The sequence below is a fragment of the Ruditapes philippinarum genome, unplaced genomic scaffold (genome assembly GCF_026571515.1).
Source record: "Ruditapes philippinarum isolate M1 unplaced genomic scaffold, ASM2657151v2 ctg811_1_1_1_1, whole genome shotgun sequence".
NCBI classification, from domain to species: domain Eukaryota; kingdom Metazoa; phylum Mollusca; class Bivalvia; order Venerida; family Veneridae; genus Ruditapes; species Ruditapes philippinarum.
The window spans coordinates 4,720-25,401 of NW_026865286.1; the positions used below are offsets into that span (position 1 = coordinate 4,720).

A 20,682-nucleotide genomic window follows, 5' to 3' on the forward strand; every position below is an offset into this window, starting at 1 on the left:
ATTTCTCATAATTAAGAGTTTTAAAAATAATGAAAAGAAATGAATTCTGTATAAGTACATCGTAAATTTAAGACCTTTTTTTAGAAGTTACTGATAGAAAGGAAAAGAATCCCTAAAAGACGTCCAAATCGGCAAATTGAAAATGTTGCAGGCTCGGTTTGATTGAGCCTGTTCAGATTGAACCTTACTTACACATTTCAATCTTAAAGTTCTTTGCACATTATTTCAAATGAATGTATTGTAATTGTTTCAATATAGTCATAATTGCCATTCTGGATATGTAAGACAAATGTATTTAAGTTGATGATAATATTATTTATCTAATCTATCATATTACAGAATAACAAAATTAGCTATTCAAAAAGGAAGTGTTTAAATCTAATGGAGATGTAACTTGCAATAAATTGCACGCAACACTCATGTTTAACTATCGATTTTGTACATTCTTGACTATATTCAATTTGAATATTTATTTTTGGTAGCTTTGTATATCGCTGGATTGGATTCAAGTTTCAGTTTCATGAATTTTGCGCGTCAACATTTCTGTTTCGGTTACTTGAGCTGTCTATATATTTATATTTTGTCTATTAACTGCGGTACCACATATATAAGATTGTTTTTCTTCGGGGGAAAAGGTATGTTACATTTTATGAATTTGTCTACATCAAATATTTTTTCACTTTTCATTTTATCATTTAAATAATACTTTAATTAATTAAATGCAGACGATATTTACGGTTTATTTAAATGGAAAAAAAAACAATCATTTTTTAAATTCTTAATTAGCCTTTCCTATTATGTGACTTATCATATATGTTAGATATAGATAAATATCTTATTTTAGTATATTATTTTCCATTTCCATGTAATAATGAATTCATTTTCTGAAATTTAGACATTTGACCTAGCAGCACAATTACAGTAAAACTGTATGTTAATGCTATACAAGACATTGCATATCGACAGAAGGACGTTTTTAATTTGCAAGAGTGATTTCCGATATCATAAATGTATTGAAGATAAAGAGAAAATTATTGTGTTTAAAGATCCAGTAGAAGGTTTGATCTAGTTTGACATAATACACAAGAAAAGCATAAACAACTTTCATCCATAAATAAAATAGTTGCATTCATTACATATAACGAGAAAATAAACGTAAAAAACGGACATTTGCTAAAAGCAACATCCTTTAGAAAGCCTTATAAATAATAATTGTTAGAACGCATACCTGTAATGATTCGTCACACAATATTTAAACTAGAAACGACTCAGACTTTTGATATTCGTTTAACTTATTTGAACACTTGTTTTCATAAATGTAGGGCATGTCTCTGTTTTCTTGTCAGAAAGTATTTGTATTCAAATACCAAAATTTTATAAGTAAACAATATTCGAGTATAATGATAACTGAAGATTGAAACACGTTCAGTGTTCTTACCACTATCAGAATTTTCTGTTATCCCTAAATCCTACCTAGTTCAAAAGACTTTCGAGCCTTCTTTATTGTATAGAACATAGCTGGTTTTCGTAAAGGTTACGCAGCCCAAAATGTTATACTTTTTGGGATTTTACGCCGCAATAGCCGAGTAAAGGATAATCAAACATTTACTGATGAACATTTAATACGTAGGCAAATTGGTTTGTATGGTTAATTCCCTAACGGTATATATAAAAGAAAAGCAAAGAACTCGCTAAGTACGCCCAAAACCGGAAAATTAAAGATTTCGCAGGCTTGTTTTGATTCAGCCCGCTCATGGGACTAAGCTGCCGTCCCCGCCACCTTGCACAGGCGTTACAATAATACAATGGAATATGGATAAAAAAATGATTAAAAAATTGATTTAAGATACATCGGCATGTATGATAAACGGCACATGGTAAATCGGATTGATCTGATAAGTTTGAATTACACGGCTTGTAGTAACTCGAGCTCCACACACGCTACCCGTGCTTAGAATATTTTAATTGAAATTCAAACATTTTAAGTTTACTTATTGACTTCCCTGGGATAAGTTCAACAAAACTTTCCACCCACTTTTTTATTCAGGATTGAAATATGGGGTTTACGATATCTTGACACTATGGAATGTGTACAACTTAAGCATGTGTTAAGATTAAAATAATTAATGTATTGACTTTTAATCTTAACACATGTTTAAGTTGTACACATTAAACTTATATATATATATATATATATTACCAATTAATCTAACTGCAATCGTATACAGATATAAAGAGAAAAAAGGATTTACTATATCTAAGACTTTTTATGGCCGAATGCCTTCTAAAATCAGTTTGACTTCTCGCAAAATTTACAGGAAGAAAAATTTTCATAGGTCATTTTAGAATTGCAAACTTAACTCTGGGAATCTCATTGCCCGTTTTAAAATAAAATGTAAAGGACAGTCCGAAAATGAAATATGCAGAATAGTTCTTTAAGTTTCTAGTTAAATTGCTAAGATATTAAAGTTCTGCTTATACTTCCTCCCACAAAACATTTTGCACTGCGTTTATACCTCATTATATTTTCTAGTGATCATTTTACCGGTATTTTACATAAGAACTTATTGAGTTTTTTACACAATAACTTACTGAGTTATAAATTTCGTCCAACATATCAAAACGACCTATAATGTTCACAATCCTGTAAGTTTAGTCATGCGCATGAAAATATCGAAAAACATATAAAAAATCTGATCCTATCGGACATCCTCAGTATATATTCAATAATGTCCAAAATATTATATGATCATGTATATCAATGTTTATCATTTTCATATATCTTGCATAATAATCAAGCATCAATATTTATACCCCCGCACAACGAAGTTGTAAGGGGGGTATACTGGAATTAGCTTGTCCGTCCGGCCGTCTCCCTTCCGGCCGTCCGTCTGGTTTTCCTTATCCGCCCAATATCTTAAGATTCCTTTGACCCACAGTCTTCATATGTGGCATTTAAATTGTTCATAATGAATAGAGGATCCCTATTGATTTTGATGTCACTGGGTCAAAGGTCAAGGTCATAGGGGTATTGACTAAAAAGCTTGTCCGCCCAATAACTTGAGATTCCTTTGACCCAAAGTCCTCATATTTAGTAATTAGATTGGTCATGATAAGTAAATGATTCCTATTGATTTAGAGGTCACCAGGTCAAAGGTCAAGGTCACAGGGGCATTGACTTAAAAAAAAGCTTGTCCGCCCAATAACTTAATATTCCTTTGACATTTGGTATTTAGATTGATCATGATTAGTAGATGATCCCTATTGATTTTGAGGTCACTGTGTCAAAGGCCAAGGTAATATGGGCATTGACTGAAAAAAACTTGTCTGCCCAATTACTTAAGATTCTGTTGACCAACAGTCCTCATATTTGGTATTTAAATTGGTCATGATAAGAAGATGATCCCTCTTGATTTTGTGGTCACTGGGTCTAAGGGCAAGGTCACAGGGGCCTTGACACAAAAAAAGCTTGTCCGCCCATTAACGTAAGATTCCTTTGACCCAAAGTATTCATATTTGGTATTTAGATTGGTCATGATTAGGACATGATCCCTTTTGATTTTGAGGTCACTGGATCAAAGGTCAAGGTCATCGGGGCCTTGACACAAAAAGCTTCTGAAGATTCCTTTGACCGAAGGTCTTCATATTTGGTATTTAAATTGGTCATGATTAGAAGATGATCTCCATTGATTTTGAGGTCACTGGGTCAAAGGTCACAGGGGTCTTGACAAAAAAAAGCTTGTCCACCAAATTACTTTAGATTCCTTTGACCCACAGTCTTTATTTTTGGCATGGAGGTTAGTCATGATAAGTAGATGATCCCTTTTGATTTTGAGGTTTCCAGGTCAAATGTCAAGGTCACAGGGGCCTTGACTTAAAAAAGCTTGTCCGCCCAATAACTTAAGATTTTTTAACCCACAGTCTTCATATTTGGTAGTTAGATTTGCAATGATTAGTAGATGACCAGAGGTTACTGGGTCAATGGTCAAGGTCACAGGGGTGTTGACTAAAAAAGCTTGTCCGCTCAATTTCTTAAGAATGCTTTGGTCAACAGTCTTCATATTTGGTATTAAGGTTGTTTATGACTAGTTGATGACCCCTATTGATTTTTAGGCGACTGTGCCAAAGGTCAATGTCACAGGGATTTTTACTATGATAAGCTTGTCTGCTCAGATGCTTAAGAATGCCTGTCCACAGTGTATTGATTTTGACATTTTCACATTTGAAGCATGTAGAATACATAACTTAGCAATGCACTGGCTTAGTAGCCTCAGATTTGGCAGGGAGGTTGTCCTTGATCTCTTAATGGCCACTGTTGATTCTGACAAAGTGGTATGCGGGGGTATTCAAGCCATGACAGTGGCAGTTCTAGTTATAATTGCCTTAGAATACCAACTGCGTAGATGTCGGGTTCGAAATTGAGTTTCCTTACCAAAACACGACAGGTTTATTTAGGAACATATACATCATACAGTGTTCCAATTATCAAGATTAATAACCATTGTTAAATCTTACCATTCTCAATAACGTTCCACGTATCAACCTTAGTATAATATTGAGTGGCTTTCAATCATAAATAGACACAACTAAGTCGTAAAATAAATCGTAAATAAGTGGTATTTTTATATTTCTTTTAAGTACGTAATAAGGTATCTAATTTTGACTGTACAAGCTATTCTTGTTGAAAAAAAACGCATTAGTAATTTTCGTGTTCTTTTAGAAATTATATAATTTTGCTTTTTTATATTTTCGTTTCCAAAATTGCTTAAATTTTCCCAACGATTCACGGTTCATATTACGGAAGCTACACCAAAAGATCTTTATATAAAATATATGATCTTAAAATATCTTAAGTTGCGTGAGTGGGTTGAAAAGATTGTTTGTTAAACCAACCGGTAATACTTTAAACTAATAATGAATAGAAACGTACATAGAAAACATATCTTTCACACGCTTTGAAGAAAAATTTACTTAAAGGCACATTATGTTTCAGAAATAAATAAATGTTTCAATCGTTAGAAAAGGAGAAACTTTACTAGTCCCCTACCGGTTTTAGGTTTACCCTCCGTCCGTCCGTCTGGCTGCACTACTATCCGTCAGTATGTACGTTCACAAAACTTGATCCCATGATAACACAAAAAAATACTTAAAATAGTTTTATGAAACTTGACATATGGATAAAATTATGTACGACTATTTCTTTACTTCCTATTTTGAAAACTTTGGTTGCTATGGCAACAAATAGTTTGTAAAATATGGCAAATTGTCATTGAACGTCACCCGTACCTTGTTGATAGAGTTTTTTTCTTCATTTTTAACACAAAACTAGGTCCAGTAATAACGAAAAAAGACCAGAAAATATTTTTATGAAACTTGAAATATGCATTGATGGCAGTCTGGAGGTAATGCACATCTTTTTCTTCCTATGTTTAAAGATTTTGCCACTTAAGCAACATATAGGCTTAAAATATGGCAAATAAATATTTTTTGTTATACCTCAAAAAGTGCTTGAAATATGTATATAAAATATTGATAGATGGCAGTATGGAGATTATACACATCATTACACGACGGCCTTGGGGCCGGCGTGTGATATGGTATACATAAGATAAAAAATTCCATGGGAAAAATTGGGCTGTGTGTTTGACATCGTAAGGACAAAACAAAATGATCTTGAGGTTCTGGTAACATGCTAAAAATAATAGGGTAGGTAGGTTTTCTTTTTCTTTTTAATTAGTATTTTATTTAAATTTAACTGCATGTCAGATATATACACTATAGGATACTTTGCAATAAAATGTTCTAGGTGCGGAAATACAGGGTGGGTGAGGTTACTGGAACCACAAGATCATTTTGTTTTGGCTTATCTCGCGTAAAAACATGAACAAATATCAGTACATAATTAAGTTATAATAATTATTTGAAAAGAAAACGTGATGAAATAATCTAAAATGAAAATGAAATGATTTTATTTAGACACGTGACTAAAGTTCTCACATCCAATGTCGTTACTTACACCGCGTGGTTTACACACGCATCGGGGTTTGCCTAAAATACGAAAGTGACTTTTTTTACTAAAGTGAGCGAAAGTGACTTTAGAAATATGAATTATAGCGTTTTTATAGAATTTTTTTATTTGCATAATTTCTATACACAAGTTCTGAGATCTTCCTTTCGCTCACATTGAAAAATACGAAAGTGACTTGTAAGACATAAAAACGCTTTAAAATGGAATTTATGCTAATATTGCAGTTTGTAGACGTACGAGTATATTATCATAATATTTATTGTCAAAAATAATTACATATTATGATGATGTATACCCCATTTATTTGCATGATTTTTAAATTCAAGTTCAGCGATCTTCCTTTCGATCACACTGAAAAAAAACGAAAGTGACTTATATAATATTAATTATAGTATTTTGATTGAAATTTATAATAATTTTGCAGTTTGTAGACGTATTTTTTCATAAATGATTGATACTTTTTTCCAAAATAATGATTATGATGATTTAATATCAAATTATTTGCATAATTTCTATACTGTTTACAAGTTCAGAGATCTTTCTTTCGCTCAAAAAGAGATCAATACGAAAGTGATTTACAAATGTATTCGGACGACTGTGAGCGAGAGGAATTGAAAGCAAAATATTAAATGTAGCGTATAAATTGAATTTGCAGTTTGTAGATGTATATTATGAAAACTAGATTTGTTTTTGTTGATTTTTTTAAATCATTAAGATGATTTAATCTTCATTCATTTGCATAATGTTTATACATTAGTTGAGACATTTTTCTTCCATTCGCTCATTGTCAACCTGACGAAAGTGACTTATTGAATATCAAATATAGCGTTTAAATAGACTTTAATATTAATATTGAAGTTTGAAGAAAGTACAGTATAAATACGTTACATGTATATATTTTGTATAAATATTAATGTATCATAAAGATATCGTTATGTCCCGATTTTCAGAGAAAACATATACTAGTATTTCAAAATATATTATCACAATTCAACAACATTAAAAGTGTATAGCCATGTAGATTATCCTGCTTGATCATTTACGTGCAAACACGTGTTGCCATAACATTTTCGCACCCACTTTAATTGGCAGTAATCACGCGTTTATCTCACGTGTATGATGTTTAATGGCGATGAAAGAAAACTTCAGTCGGTATACATATTTAACTTGTTTTAATCTTGACTAGATAGCGAGTACATTGAGAGCTAGCGTCGGCGACCTTGTCAAGATTTCTGATTCAAGTTACATCGCCTTTTCACAATAAGTTTTCTTCAAACTTCATAATCTTCCGATCATCAACCACATCGTATGTGACAAGGTTTAAAATTCTAGCCCAAAAATTACCTAATAACTTCCCCCCTCCCCCTTTGAACTGGGATTTTTCATGGAAAGAAATATTTTGTTTCATTTCTTAAATACAATGTAACTTCTTTATTTCTCTATGTATATACTTTAACCTCTTCATATATATGTTTCTTATTATCACTCTTATCATATTTGAGAAAATTCAATACTCTAGCTTGACTATTTCTAGAATAATGTCACCTTGGAACTTTGAAAATGCGACAGATAGGGGTTACTTTTTTCTAGAAATCATTACTTTTTACTTAAACTACTTCCCTTTCTTATAGGATTTACTTCAAATTCCCACATCATAACAATATGACAATATTTATAAATCTAGCGTCCATATTTCGAGATTTATCCCCTCCTTATTAAAGTATTATAAGTGTATTTCATCTCATTTCTTCTGTTTACAATTATATAACAATTCCATATAAATCACTCCGATTGACAGGCTGACTGACAGGCTAAGGGAGATCACAGACAATACCATTTCAATAGCTGCATTCTTGTGTTATCTGTGGGTGATAGTTATCAACATTTTATGTTGTAAATGATTATGGACTTTAATCTATACTCTATTCATTTTTTAACTTTCTAATTTCTTCATGGATCTACTTCAAATTTAAAATAAACATTCATGATCAACACCTACAGCATATGTGTGAAGATTTATAAGTCTACCGCCTGTGTTAAAATGATTATCGTCTTTCAGAACTTTATTTTTTTTTCTCTTCTTTGTTACATTTAATGGTATCTTCTTTAAACTTAAGATAATTAAAATTTGTTCCACTCACATCATGTTTTCAATGTTCATAAGTCTAGCATCTTTATTTCAAGAGTTATCTTCTCTTTAGTTTAAGAATTTTGCTTTTAAAAATGTTATATCATGGTGACAACCAGGGATGTTTGAATATTTATTCATAGAGTGTCTGTCACTCCGTCTGTCTAACCTTATCTAAAATCTGTTAGAACTTTTCCAAGAAATTTACTTGAAATAGAGAAAGGCAGAAATACATATTCATTCATTGATTCATTGATTCATTCATTCATAGTTGAATGACCAATGACCCTTCAGAATATTCTGGGGCTATAAGCGAAAGTGGACTTATGTCATGATTGCAATACTGTGAGAATGACCTGTTTTATCATGTTTAAATGGTGGTTTTAGGGCATGATAGATGCTCATCACATGAAGAATGAACCACTTAACGTGGAATTATATGACATACAAGTAGAAAAATGTAACCAAAGTAGTATTTTGACTTCCATACAAAATACTAAATCACTATAACTGTCCTAATGACTAAAAGGCACAGAAGCGAGAAATGATTCGGGTAACTACCCAGTGAGTAACTTTGTTCGATTTATAAAAGAAATAAACATGAACACTTTTCTGCCAGTAATCAAGTGGCGACGAACCTTCGTCACTACCACAAGTGGATGTGGTTAGGCGCGCAGAATCATCATCAATGTTATCATAGTAATGCTAGGAGAAATACTTCATGTGATGTTTTCTGTTCTTTTGACCCGATCTTCTCCTGAACATTTAGAAATATTTATTCTGTATTAATTACTCATTATATGTTTGTAGCCGAAATTTAAACAGTTATCCGAGAACTATTTAACTGCCTTCTTTTTGAAGAATAATTATCCGTGATTATCTTTTTTTGGAAGCGCATAACGATACGCACAAAAACAAACTAACGAAAAGATCTTTTAAGTAAAATATGGCCATCACTCAATCTTTGTTCGTAATCAATAAAATTCGATCTATTTCAAGCGCAATGCAATTTGGTTTTTTACGAAATCTTCATGACATAGGAAATATATTTATGTTTTTCAATTTATACACACGTATATATTTTAAATTATTTCTTTGTTCATTTGTCAACAATATCTATGTTTAAGAATGACGAAATACCTGACCTTCTATGGCGTGATTCAACGATTGAAATGCACCGTCGCACTATCTGTGTCATATAATATACATGTATGTTACATAACGAAACTGTTCGTTCAACTACAAAACAAAACAGGAAGTATTTCTCTAAAAGAATATCGACCGATGTGATGTCTTTCTGTTTATGAATTTCATGTGATGTGAAACTGACAGCGCATCGCGTCATAAGGGCGAAGGATTATCTTTAGCACACAGCACATTAACAATTAAAACGTATATAAACGTTTTGCTTAAGAATAACAAATAGTGTGCATTTAACTCTGCTTTCCTTTAAAGAGGCATTCACTTAGATAAGCTAAAATGTATTTCAGTGCAGACAAACCTGAGAAAAATGTACTACGATTTTTGAAAAGAAAAAAGATTCAAGATTTAAATACTAATTTGTATGGAACGCCACAGCTGTCTTTTGTTCACGCATTTCGTGGTAACTTGTCAGTGGGACATGTGAACTTCTCTTTTCAGCGTGTTTTCTTGTCAAGACATAATGTTGACTTGTCTAAATATCATTTGAATATGTCAATGTTCCATGTGATATTGTTAAAATAACGTCTTATTATGTTAAATGAACATGTGAACTTCTTAAGACTTTATATTAATATGTTAAATGACAATGTTGACTTGTCTAGATGTCATTTGAATATGTCAATGTTCCATGTTATATTGTTAAAATAACGTCTTTTATGTTAAAAGAACATGTGAACTTCTTAAGACTTTATATTAATATGTTAAATAACAATGTTGACTTGTCTAACTACCATCTGAATATGTAAATGCGCCATGTGATATTGTTGAAATAACGTCTTGTTATGTAAAAGAACAAGTGAATTCTCAAGACTTTGTATTAATATGTTAAACGACAATGCTGGTTTGTCTTACTTCCATTTGAATATGTCAATGTGTCATGTGATATTAATGACATAACATCTTATTATGTTAAAAGAACAAGTGAACATCTCAGGAGGTCATATGTTTAATGACAATGTTGACTTGTCTAACTAAGTCTTATTATGTTAAAAGAACAAGTGGACTTCTCAAGGTTTCGTAATAATATGTTAAATGACAATATTGACTTGCTTTACAATAATTTGAATATGTTTTAAGCTATGAAATATTGTTAAAATGACGTCTTATTATGTTAAAAGTACAAGACTTAGTGAACATGGCAAATAGACATGTTCAAACTGTAGTAAGAAAAGTCAGCATTGTCGTTTAACATATTAATATGAAGCATTGAGAATTTAACTTGTTCTTTTAACATAATAATACATTATGTTTACAATATCATGACACATAGACCTTTTCAAATTAAAGTTAAATATATCAACATTGTCATTTAACATATTAATAAAACGTCATTTAACATATTAATATAAAGTCTTGAGAAGTTCACATTTCCTTTTAACCTAATAAGATGACCTTAGAAATGTGAATATATCTTAACATATCTTGTGTATTATGTAGTTATGACCATGATGTGCATGTTTAAACCATTACTGTATTTTGGCAAATGTGGATATTTTTTTAATTGGCAGACATCAAAAGACAGAAAAAAATATTTATACTTCGTAATGACTATTTCATTAAAAATGATTATTACTATCAGTTTAAAAGCTAAAATGGTAGATGCTATTGCTTCACACTTGGTACAAACACTTATCTATCAAAATTATTTTTTATTATTGAGAAAAAAGCTAAAGAATAATTTTAAATTGAAGGACAGAAAAAGAAACCGTAACTTTCCGGTAGTTTGCTTCTTTTGTTTTCTTTCCTTTGTTGGTACCATTCAAAAACGTGTGTGCAAAAAGTTATTACAATTACAACAGTTAAAGAAAATCAAAATAAATGTAATAATTTTTGTGTTATGTGCCATTTATGACCAATTTTGTAGTATCCTCCACTATCTTTCTACTGCGTTCCTCACATGTATGCATATTCTTTACTGTATTTTCTATGGTCTGTAAGTGACGTTTGCAATTTAAAAATTATTTACTTTCTTCACTTCGCAATATTTTAATTTATAATACATTTTCAAAATATTCACGAAAAATAAGTATGAATTTGGAGGCGTGCTGCCTTAAATTGAAAGAAATTTCTTCAAATGTTCATTACGAGCCGCTAAAATGGTTTATAGAAAATTTCAGGAACATTAAATGTTAATGCCGCTGGTCCCTAGACCGCTGGCTTCACAGACAATTCTTTTGTTTATATATCTTTTGAAGTCTTAAGAACTACATTTATTGCCGTCTATAAACATTTTTACATTAAACGTTTAGGCCGCCAGGCCACCAACTTCACAACAATGATAAAATAAAAAAAATCTGATAATGACAAAACATAATTAAAAAATGTCAAAGAAAGGCGTTTTAATTGTCTTTACAAAATTTCTACATCTTTAAAAGTTTAAGCTGCTGGGCAGCTAGGCCGCTAACTTAACAAAAATGACGATAAATATTTTTTTGATAATGATTTTAACTGTTTATATATCTTCAAAATGTGATAAAAACGTTTTTAAGAGCCGTTTTAATTGCTTTAACAAAATATCATAAATTTAATAAATGAAACGTTGCAACTAGGAGTCGCGGAGCGAGATTCAAAAAAAATAAAACTTCGCCCCGCGCACCAGCTAATTAGCGTGTTTTCGCTCCGCGCCCCCGCTATTTTAACTTGTTTATTTTCGACTTTTAGCTTTGCGGGATCGAAGCCGAAAACACAAATGACACAAATCAGCCACCATACTTATCAGCATGCTGATTTAAGGTACTAATCACTAGCGAATGATATGATTTGAAACTAAGTTTTTCAAGAAAATGGTTGTCCTATGTCGGCGATCGTTGGTGATTTTGTGCCGTCTTATTCGAACCAATTAAAAATGTCGTGTATATCACGTTACAATGTAATTTTGATAAATGTGTAAAAATAAACTGGTTCTGGTTACGATTGTCGTTAATTCTTCATTTTATACGTTCAAAAACAACGCTAGAAGCTTAACACGCCATCGTGTCTTTTGTTGAAATTTTAGGCAAGCTCCAAATCTTCCGCCGATGCCGTAATAGTGCCTTCTTTACGATGCACACGCATCGAGGGGATGAGATACTGTACGGTTATACAACAAACTTGACGTTATTATACGTTAAGGGCAAATTTCAGGGGTTGGTCTCTTTCGTTTCAACAATGAGTATACTAGATGACTAAAATAAATTTGTATTCAATATCAGATGTCAGGCTAGTTAAGCGCACTTGTTATCGAATATGATAATAGGAAATACATGACATTTTGTTTAATTACAAAGAAATTAGTTTCTACCTAAGTTTGATTAATCTCTACTATCGAAAATAATAATTGTACAAAGAAAGAATCCACATGTATATGGGTAGTGTTTTATCTCTGGCGTTACAATTAAACAAAAGAATCTTGTTATAATAACACCAAAAATTTATATTACGAAATGAATCTAAATGTTAAAAAAGGAAAGGTACTGTTCAATTTAATGTATTCCTCAAACTAATAACAGTATTATTATTATGAAATGTTTTATTATTCTAACAAAAACAAAATTAAAAAACAACAACAACAACAACAACAAAAAACAACAATAACAAATATTTTAAGAATAAATATCAACTGACCTTGTCTCCAAGGTAGAAAATTATGTAATGCGTAAATACTAACGACACGGGTTTTTATTCTGTATTCTATTGTATAACATACCTAATGTATAATGTGGCATGTCTTTATTTTTAGGACAGACAGTTTAAACAAAGGAAAATGATATGAGGTATATCTTTTACACGAGCACAGGTCTGCTATTGTTAGACAGGCCCAGTCATGTAAACATTTGAAAAAATAATAATAATTTTCCTGTTTTAAAAATCTTGAGACAAATTTCAAAACAAGATAATGTAAATTGAATGCACTTACTTTTATCAATTATTCCAACATCCTTATATCAAACATTTCAATAAAGATAATGGACAGCACATCAAAGTTAAGACACATTTTAGATTTATTTAATGGCATCAATTTTCATAGTAGTATTCTAAGTGGTTCTTACGGGATAAATTTAGTTCAAAACATGACAAAAGTGGGCGCTTGAAATCTTCTATAAAACTATGATAGTTATTATAACAAACATTTCAAATCACAAAATTCAGAACATGATAACGCGGTAGAATATTTCAGTACATATAAGTTGTATCAAAAAATCATATCGTAATTCTTAAAGTATGTCCGATGAAAACACATTTGTGCTTATAGTGAAGTCCATTTTACTTACGCTATGCATTTGAAACAGCAGCCACTACCCTCATTCAATAGTGAAGCACCTCGTAAAATGACCACCTGTGGGATAGAACAGATCGTTAAGTGCCTCAAATATACCCCTCTCTTTGGGTTAGAATTTATCCTGCCAAACAAAATTCAACCGGCAAAAAGTCTGAAATGACTAAAGTAAGGTCAAAATATCCGAAAGTTACATTTACTCCGTTATTTAAGCAGTAGAAATAAAACATGGTTGTAAATACTGAAAAATCAATCATTAATCAAACATTACATGCAAATTTATGGAACGCCACAGCTGTCTTTTGTTCACGCATTTCATGTTCAGTGGGACATGTGAACTTCTCTTTTCAGCGTGTTTACATGTCAAGACATAATGCTGACTTGTCTAAATACCATTTGAATATGTCCATGTGCCATGTGATATTGTTAATAATAACGTCTTATTATGTTAAAAGAACATGTGAACCTCTCAAGACCCCGTATTAATATGTTAAACAACAATCTTGACTTGTCTAACTACCATTTGAATAGGCCAATGTGCCATAACGTCTTTTGGTGTGTCATGTGATATTGTTAAAATAACGTCTTATAGTCCAAGAAATCCGTGCATAAAATAGGGTGAATTGTGCACCTCTTGTGAAAAGCATGAAACTTGGCATGGTGGCAGGAAATAGTATTTCAATTCATTTTAGCCTGGGATCCACTTTTTAAAAATCCAATATGGCCGCCAAAATCCAAGATCGCCGCCATATATTAAAATTTTCAGAATATTTGGGTATTTCAGCTGTAGTCATACCTAGAATAGTATAAAAAAGCATCAGTTCATTATATTACAGATTAATTTATATTCAAGCCTCTGATCCAGGTTGTGCAAATCCAAAATGGCCGCAAAATCGAAGATGGCCGCCATTATTTTCAAAATATTAAAGTTTTTCAGCTGTATTCTGAAATAGCACCACTTTATTTTATTACACATTTATATATACATGTATATTCAAGCCTCGAATCCAGGTTGTGCAAATCCAAATGGCTGCCAAAACCCAAGCTTACCGCCATATTAAAAATTTCAGAACGTTATAGTTTTCAGCTGTTGTCGTCATTACAGAACAGTATAAAATAACACCAATTTAAAATTATGGTAGTGCATATTTATTTATATTCAAGCCTCGGATCTAGGTTTTGCATATCCAACATGCTTGCCAAAATTCAAGATGACCACCATGTTGAAATTTTCAGATTATGTTAGCTTACCAGCTGTAATCATTTTCAAATTAGTATAAAATAGCACAAATACATTATATTACATGTTTTTTTTAAACATATCAGCATAAGAAAAGTTTTGGGAGACGTATTGTATTTGCCTTCGCCGTCTGTCTGTCCGTTCTTCCGCATTAAGCTTGTCCATTCTTCACAGGTCAAACTACAGGTGGGATTTCAACTTAACTTTACAGGAGTAATCAGTACCATCCCAAGTTGTTGACATCACCGTCACGTTCCGCTTTGCTGCACAAAATGACCGCCAGAGCTAAAAACAGAAATATCTTGCCCGGTCTTCACTGGTCAAACTACTGGTTGAATATCAACCAAACTTTACAGGAGAGAGCAGTACCATCCCTAGTTGTGCATACACATCACCAGCAAGTTTCGCTTTGCTGCAAAAAATGGTCGTCAGAGCTATAAATAAAAACATATTGTCCGGCTTTCAAAGGTCAAGTTACTGGTGGGATTTCAATGAAACTTCACATGAGTGACCATGCATAGTTTTGGAAGACATATGTTTTTGTGACAAAAACCCATTTAGTTATGAAACTGTTTTAAAGCATCCGATTCATATTGAAACATGCTCATAATTAAATTGCTCAGATTTATTTTTTAAAAGCATTTTTATTTGATTTACGAAAACTCAAAAGAAACAAAAAATTGGAAGCTAAACCATCTCATAATTTCATTATCTGCCCTTGAATAAAAATCTCTTTGCTAATTTTAGGTAATTTCAAGGGCATGTAACTTGCAATCAAACTAAGCTGAGTCTTATTCCAATGATATAATATGTAGCTGACCTCCTTTTGGGTCATTGTGCAAAGTTAAAGGAATGATATAGAAACTTTTGTATATTTTTACCAACAGTTATGTTTTCCCTAAAAAGAAAACACTTCATAATAATAATTTCAGAGAATTCTAGACTATGTAATTTGTATTTTGATAAGAATAAAAACTTACGTAACCCAAGACTACTTGAAGTAGTTTATGTTCAGAGTCAAAAGTGACCAGTTCTTAAAAAAAATTATGGATACAAGGGAAGTAAATTGCTGAAGATGTTAGAAATAATGATATTTCAACAGTTGTACATCAGGTTGCTTTTATAACTTAAGCAAGGTAATGTTTAAAGTGTTATCAACTAATACTAATAAGTATAAACAAGAAAACTTAAGTCAATTATTTATAATTAACACCTATTGATCTAGTACTGAATGTCTGTCAAGTTAAGGTCAATTGTTCATTGTTATTGTGATTCTAGAAGGAGTAAACAAGAAAAAATGAAAGAAAAAAAGCTGAACAAATGACAACCTCATGAATTAAGCTAAATGCGGCATGATTTCACTAGTTCTTGTGTACAGTCCTTTTATGACAGTTGTGGAAACCAAACAGAAAAAATTTAATCTAAGTAAACAATTTTAATTTGTTAAAGAGTTTCCATTGTTTTTGAAATTCAAAAAAAAAGACAACAAACAACTGAGATTATAAATCAACTATTATACTGTAATATCAGAAAAGACATATGCTTATGTAAGGCTTAATCAGGCATTTTAACTGCTTTAGAATATAAAAGTGGGGGGAAATTTACAAGAAATTTAAGAGCGTTGCCCCTGGAATGCAGCCCCGAAATTCGCAGTAAGTCAGTAAGTTAGCATCTCAATCTTACAATTGGAATCTCAAAATTATCAAATATAAAGAGCTTCAAAAGTCTAAACTTCATCTCATATAAAGTCACGAATTAATAATCTTAATAATGCCAAACACTTAAGTTTGTTTACAGAAAAACCCAAGATATTTGTGTTCAATATTATTCTGTTTTTCTTATTTATTCACAAGACCTTGCCAAAATAATGACATAATAAGAGTCTGATTCCGTTATCTATGACACAAAATAGAACTCACAGCTGCAGTAAGACGATCACAAGAATGATGCAAACTACATTTATTTAAAAGAATTGACAGGAGAAGAAACCCTTACGTCTCCAACACTTACTAGTATAAATCATAGTGAACATTTGGTTCAAATAAGCTAAGGAATTATGTGCACTAAAATATATAATACAATAGAGGATTAATTCACACTTCTCATGCATTAACATCTACAGAAGCGCCTGGACGCATTCTGAGCCCACATTCTATGGGCTCAAGATTCAATTTCTGTAGATGTTGATCCACAAAATAATGTATTAGTCATTCTGTTTTGGTGATTCTACGATATGTTGTTTTCCGCATAAAGAAACTGGTTTTGTATTGATTTTAACTTTAATTTTTGTGTGTTATGTTTTGATAATAAGGTAACTGGGGATCGTTATTAAAATCAGCGGCTTTGCATGGTATCAGAATCATGCACATTGACAAGAGTTATCGGTAGGACATCATAGAGTGCTCGACTGTTATCGGTGCTTTAAAGCTAAACAAGAACCTAGATTATGAAGAATTCTTTATATTTAAAAGGGACATAATTCTGTCAAAATCCATGATAGAGTTATTGACCTTTAACGGTGACCTTCAATTATGCTAAAAAATGTATTAGGGTTTAACGTATTCCATCATGTAATTTTTACAAAACCAACTTGCATGAAAAAACTTAGTCAAATTGTAAAGCTGACGCCTTTGGTGTACAATATCACTCGCTCCCTATTCTTTGAAATATCAAGCTACATTTTTGTAAATAATGTGCTCGCATGGTTTTATCCATAAATGCAAGTTTTTTCTCTGTAAATGTACATCTGTGTATACAGTTTTTATGCTTATATATATATTTCAACCTTTAATCGACAATGATTAAAATATATTATGAGATACTGAAAAATTAGATTGTGTTGCATGTTAAGGACTCAATTAAAGAGAGTCTATACCATTACTCTCGATAGATCCCCATTTCCAAATGAGAACGAACATATCCAAAAATTGAAGATTTTGTACAAAGTAGATAGAAATATAGTAGACAACTCAAAAATTGAACTTATATTATGCGTAAAGGGCATGTTCCAAAAGAGAACATTACTGTAATGCAAATAAATTCAATGATTTGGTCATAAAACAATTAAACCAAACACATTAACTGGGCGAGTGATGGGAATACTGGGGTGGGGAATTATGGGGAAACATTTTTGCTATCTCTTCAATTTGGAGGTTATAAAGTACTAACATATGTAGTTTGTGATATAAAGTTTTGTTTTTGTTGTTGTTTAGATTATAAAAAACACATTCTATTGAAATCACATATTATCATTGGTTTATAAAAGCTGTCAATGCGCCAGAAGCCGTTTGGATAGTTTTCATTTAATTTCAACTCTTAAAGTTAAGGCCTCCAGGCTGTTAGGTCGCCAACTTCTCATAAAAGGAAAAAAAAAGATGTAAAAAAAGATGTTTTTTTTTTCCTGTTGATATATCTATCCAATAATATGGAGCGCCTAAGGTGACATTTTCCACACTTTTTTCCGGACCTTAATTCCTTTTTACGAAATAATAATTTGTATTTGAGAAATATTAATTCGGCAAGTAAATGCAATGTGAATAGTTATCTTTTTTTAACGCTATTGTATATAAATTAAAATATTCACCTGTCAATAGCGTTGCCGCCACAGCCGTGATAGTTCATGCGCTATAAAAAGTGTTAAAGTGGTGGTGCTTCAAATCCAAACACGGACATTTTTTCTGTTTCGTTTTGTCGATATTATTGAGTTTTGAAATAAAAGTTAAACGTTATGTTTTTTTATGATCACACGGTGCCCATAAATAAATTGTAAGGAAATATACTTTTTTAAATTATTAAGATTAGTGAAAATCTGAATTAGTTTTACTAATGTATATGATAAAAGAAAGTACATGTAATAATATAGCATGTTTCCTTTTTAAAGAAACATGTCAGAAAATATTTATTGCCTCAAATATTAAAACATTGCTGATGAGAACATGTATTTGCAAATGGGAAAAAGAGGATATTTTGTATTGAGAATGACTTTTATCTCAAAAACCCTGTTTATTTAAATATAATAACTATTCGGCTTATAATCGCAAGGTTCATCCAGGCTTGTAAATGACCCTTTGAGATATTAGTAGGTTTTTTTTGTCAAGCTCACAATGACCTAAAATAAGATTCGTAAAAACGGATTAATGTTTCGTAATTACGAATTAATATTTCGTAAAAACGAATTAATATTTCGTAAAAACGAATTACTATTTTGTAATTACGAATTAATATTTCGTGAAAACGAAATAATATTCGTAAAAACGAATTATTATTTCGAAAAAAAGAATTAATATTTTGTAATTACGAATTAATTTTTCGTAAAAACGAATTAAATGCCGGGGGAAAAGTGTCGAAAAAGTCACCTTAGGGGCTCCGTAAGATAAGTTTAAACTACGAGCTACATTAAAAACATTTAATTCTGATCTTGACATTGATATCTTTGATTAAATATCTCATTTAAGGACAGCAGTCTAACACAGAAATATTTAAATGTGTCTTGCATATCTCAACTAAGGCCTATTTTCTCTGTAATGTCAAAAATATAAAAAGAAACCCCAGAGCCATGACTATCATCTACTCAAGGGCTCTAATGTGACACAATTTGATAGTGGTCCTCTGTTTTAAACATCAAAACAATATTTTTCTAGTTTTCGGTTTTCATTTCAAATTATATACTAAAATATGTGATTTTAACCTATTTATTTGACAAGACATAGAGATGAATATGGCTACGGAAGCGTATCAGGGCCTTCACTTATCTAAAAGTTTCACGTCATGTCAACTTGTTTCTTCTCGTTTTGACCAAAAACATTCCATGAAGACGTTATGATTAATGCGTAATACATAAAACATTCCACGAAGACGTTATGATTAATACGTAATACGTAGAAGTTTTTAATCATTGCAAAACAACTTTTTTGAATTACGTGAGCTATTTGTCAATGCGAGTAACGTCTTTGCGTCTTACTAAATATTTCAGCACAGTCGTGAAATCAAGAAGTTTCGACAGGATTTTTGTCGAAGAGACAAAAGCTTCAAGCAAATCGAGAAAAATTCAGTTGCAATGCCTAAAAGCTTCTCATCTTTGTCAGTACATTTTATTGAGAAAAGAAAAAAACATCTTATCAATGCGAATAAAAAAAGTCGACATAGCGCAAAACATCTCACCAACTGTAGGCCCTGATACGCTTTTATACTGATCTTTAAATATGCCATGAAGGCATATTATGACTCAGAAATAAATAAATGTTTCATTCGTTGGAAAATGAGACAGTTTAATAGTCCCCTACCAGTTTAACTGTATGGGACTGTAGGTTTACCCTCCGTCCGTCTGTCTACCCGTCTGTTCGTCGTCCGTAAACCTTTACTTTAAAAGACATCTTCTCATAAACCACTGAGGCAATTTCATCCAAACTTCACATGAATGTTTTTTTGTGATCACCTTTCAAAAACTTCAAATAATTTAATTACATGCAGAACTCTGGTTGACATGGCAACCGAAAGAAGAAAAAAATCTTCTTTTAAAAAATCCAAATAGCTAGAGCTTAGATATTAAGGATGAAACATCTTCTAGTGGGTGTCTACAAGTTTTTTCAAATAAAATCACTTGGGTCAAAATTCGCCCCGCCCCGGGATGTCATTGATTTTCCTTATATGTAAATAGTAAAAACTTAAAAAGTCTTCTTTAAAATTTAATAAAACAAACCAAAGAGCTAAAGCTCAGATATTAAGTATGAATAATCTTCTTTGGGTGTCTATTATGTTAGTTTAAATGAAAGCCCTAGATTCAAATTTTGGCCCGACCTTGGGCATTGATTTTCTATATATGTATATAG

General features: G+C 31.5%; 1 protein-coding gene across 1 annotated transcript in view; it reads left to right on the plus strand.

The window, feature by feature from the left end:
* The first annotated feature begins 522 nt into the window (after nt 1-522).
* LOC132728536 (uncharacterized) overlaps nt 523-20,682 on the plus strand; it is a 28,320-nt gene continuing 8,160 nt past the window's right edge. Inside the window, exon 1 of the mRNA XM_060714176.1 lies at nt 523-635. The gene's annotated coding sequence lies outside the window, so the exon portion shown is untranslated. The remainder of the gene's footprint in view (nt 636-20,682) is intronic.